The sequence below is a fragment of the Thamnophis sirtalis genome, unplaced genomic scaffold (genome assembly GCF_051295495.1).
Source record: "Thamnophis sirtalis isolate CommonGarterSnake01/CBP01778 unplaced genomic scaffold, rThaSir2_p1.2 scaffold_14, whole genome shotgun sequence".
Lineage (NCBI taxonomy): Eukaryota > Metazoa > Chordata > Lepidosauria > Squamata > Natricidae > Thamnophis > Thamnophis sirtalis.
Window position 1 is genome coordinate 47,057,574 of NW_028261394.1, and position 2,787 is coordinate 47,060,360.

Consider the following 2,787-nt stretch of genomic DNA (forward strand, 5'->3'; position numbering starts at 1 on the left):
AGTTAGTGGAATAAAATAATACTCAACCATTGTCAAGGAACCTGGTAAGAAATCAGAGTGGATTCGGTTTAAAGAAAAAGAGGCTTAAAAACATACTCTTGGTCACAAGAGCTAAAATAACTAAAAAGTTTATAATTCAATTTGAATTTTGGACAGCCTGTCCTGATCGATTGTGCCGGTGGGCCAGGTAGAATGCAACACTCAGGTGACCCATTCGTTCATCTCAATTCAATATCCTGGAACTCCTTAAAGATTAGCAGATCCACTGTGGTTTTCCCAATGGCTTAACTCCTTGGAATTAACAATGGGAAGAAATTCCTCCCAAAAGGGAGGGAGGGAGGGAGGGAAGGAGGGAAGGAAGGAAGGAAGGAAGGAAGATAGAAAGGAAGATAGAAAGAAAGGAAGGAAGATAGGAAGATAGGAAAGAAAGAGGATAGGAAGGAAGATAGAAAGAAGGGAGGGAGGAAGATAGGAAGGAAGGAGAAGAAAGGGAGATAGAAAGAAAGATAGGAAGGAAGGAGAAGAAAGGAAGATAGAAAGAAAGATAGGAAAGAAGATAGAAAGAAGGAAGGAAGGAAGATAGGAAGGAAGGAGAAGAAAGGAAGATAGAAAGAAAGATAGAAAGAAAGATAGGAAGGAAGGAAGGAAGATAGGAAAGAAAGAGGATAGGAAGGAAGATAGAAAGAAAGATAGGAAGGAAGGAAGGAAGGGGAAGGAAGATAGGAAGATAGGAAAGAAAGAGGATAGGAAGGAAGATAGAAAGAAGGAAGGAAGGAAGATAGGAAGGAAGGAGAAGAAAGGAAGATAGAAAGATAGGAAGGAAGGAAGGAAGGAAGGAAGATAGGAAAGAAAGAGGATAGGAAGGAAGATAGAAAGAAAGATAGGAAGGAAGGAAGGAAGGAAGGAAGGAAGGAAGGAAGGAAGGAAGGAAGGGGAAGGAAGATAGGAAGGAAGAAAGAGGAAGGAAAGAAGATAGGAAGGAAGATAGAAAGAAGGATAGGAAGGAAGGAAGGGGAAGGAAGGAAGGAAGGAAAGAAGGAAGGAAGGAAGGAAGATAGGAAGGAAGGAAAGAGAGATTTTGGGGGGGGAATCTCCAATTAGCAGAATACCCATTTTGGGTACCCAACTCTCGGCCACTGGATATCATTCAGAAGGGAAGAAAAACCCCCAAATAGCAACCCACCCTTTGAAAAGCAGACAGTCTTGAGGGTCCATCCCAAGGAACGGACCATTTTCTTTCCAAACGGCTTCCAAGTCAGAGAGCGTCATGTTTTCTTCCCCGCAGGGTAAATCAGTCTCTGAAATCTGGTAAGCCAGGCCAACGTCACCGTCTCCGAGGGCATCATGTCAGTAGTCCCAAGGTTATCTAATTTGCCTGCAGAAAAGGAAATAGACTCCGAGGGACCCCGGGGTCTCTTTGCAAATTGGGGTAATGCTCTCGCGGGCGCCAGCCTCCCTACCTCGAAATAAGCCTCCTGACCCTGAAAATTAACCTCTGGCGGCCGAGGTCGACCCGGGTTAAAAGTCCACGCCAGCCCTGCCTTCTCCACGAGGGGTTCGTCTCACGACAAAACAGGGCTGCTGGTGGGACACGCTTGGGATTTCCCCTTGTTTTTAATTTTAATTTTGTTTCCCAAAGTCTGTCTCAGATCTGTGCAATTTGGCTTTGTCCAAATGAAAAACCAAGTTCGGCATGAATTAAAAACTAAGCATCCAACCAGAATTTTGGCAGGGCTGATATTTCCCATGTTTATTTGATTTGCCTTGAGCTTAGAATGTCTTTTTATCAGTTTTGGGATCCTGAAAGAAAGCGACTAGCCCCTGAGTCCATCCAGAGTGTTTTCCTTCCCACGATTCCCTTTCCTTTCTAAGCTGAAAGGAGTTTTATTTCACCACTAAACCTCGTCTTAAAAATTAACTCAGGGACAATGGAGACAATTCCCCAAACTTTATTTCCAGCCTGATGTAATGTGGGACAGGTAAAACTCCACCCCCCACCCCCACCCCCACCCCCCCCCCCCGTAACTCTTCATCCAAGGAAGGAACTGATGGTAGGAATCACCCTGCAGTGAAGCAAAGGTAAGATTGATGTCTAGATGTTAAATCTCAATTAAACCAGTGAACTGTTTCTGACCTGAGTCATTATATACAAATGTCAGTAACTTATTTCAAAAAAAGAGAGAGAAATGCAGCTGATGACATTGTGTGGAGGAGAATAGGGGGTTGGTCTTCCTCTCTCCTCTTTTCCTTCCTTCCTTCCATATCCTCCCTCCCTCCTTTTTATTTCTCTCCCTCCCTTCTTTCTCCTTTTTCATCTCCCTTCCTCTCCTTCATTCCCTTTTTCTTCCTTCCTTCCCCTCCTTCCTTCCTTCCATATCCTCCCTCCCTCTCTCCTTTACTTCTTTCTTTCTCCCTCCCTTCTTTCTCCCTTCCTCAGTCCCTTCTCTCCTTCATTCCCTTCCCCTCCTTCCTTCCTTCCGTATCCCCCCTCCCTCCCTCATTTTTTCTTTCGCCCTCCCTTCTTTCTCCCTTCCTCACTCCCTTCTCTACTTCATTCCCTTCCCCTTCCTTCCTTATCCTCCCTTCCTCCCTCATTTCTTTCTTTCGCCCTCCCTTCTTTCTCCCTTCCTCACTCCCTTCTCTACTTCATTCCCTTCCCCTTCCTTCCTTCCTTATCCTCCCTCCCTCCATTTCTTTTTCTTTCTCCCTTCTTTCTCCCTTTTTCACTCCCTTCTCTCCTTCATTCCTTTTCTCTTCCCCTTCCCCTTCCTTCCCTTCTTCTTCCCT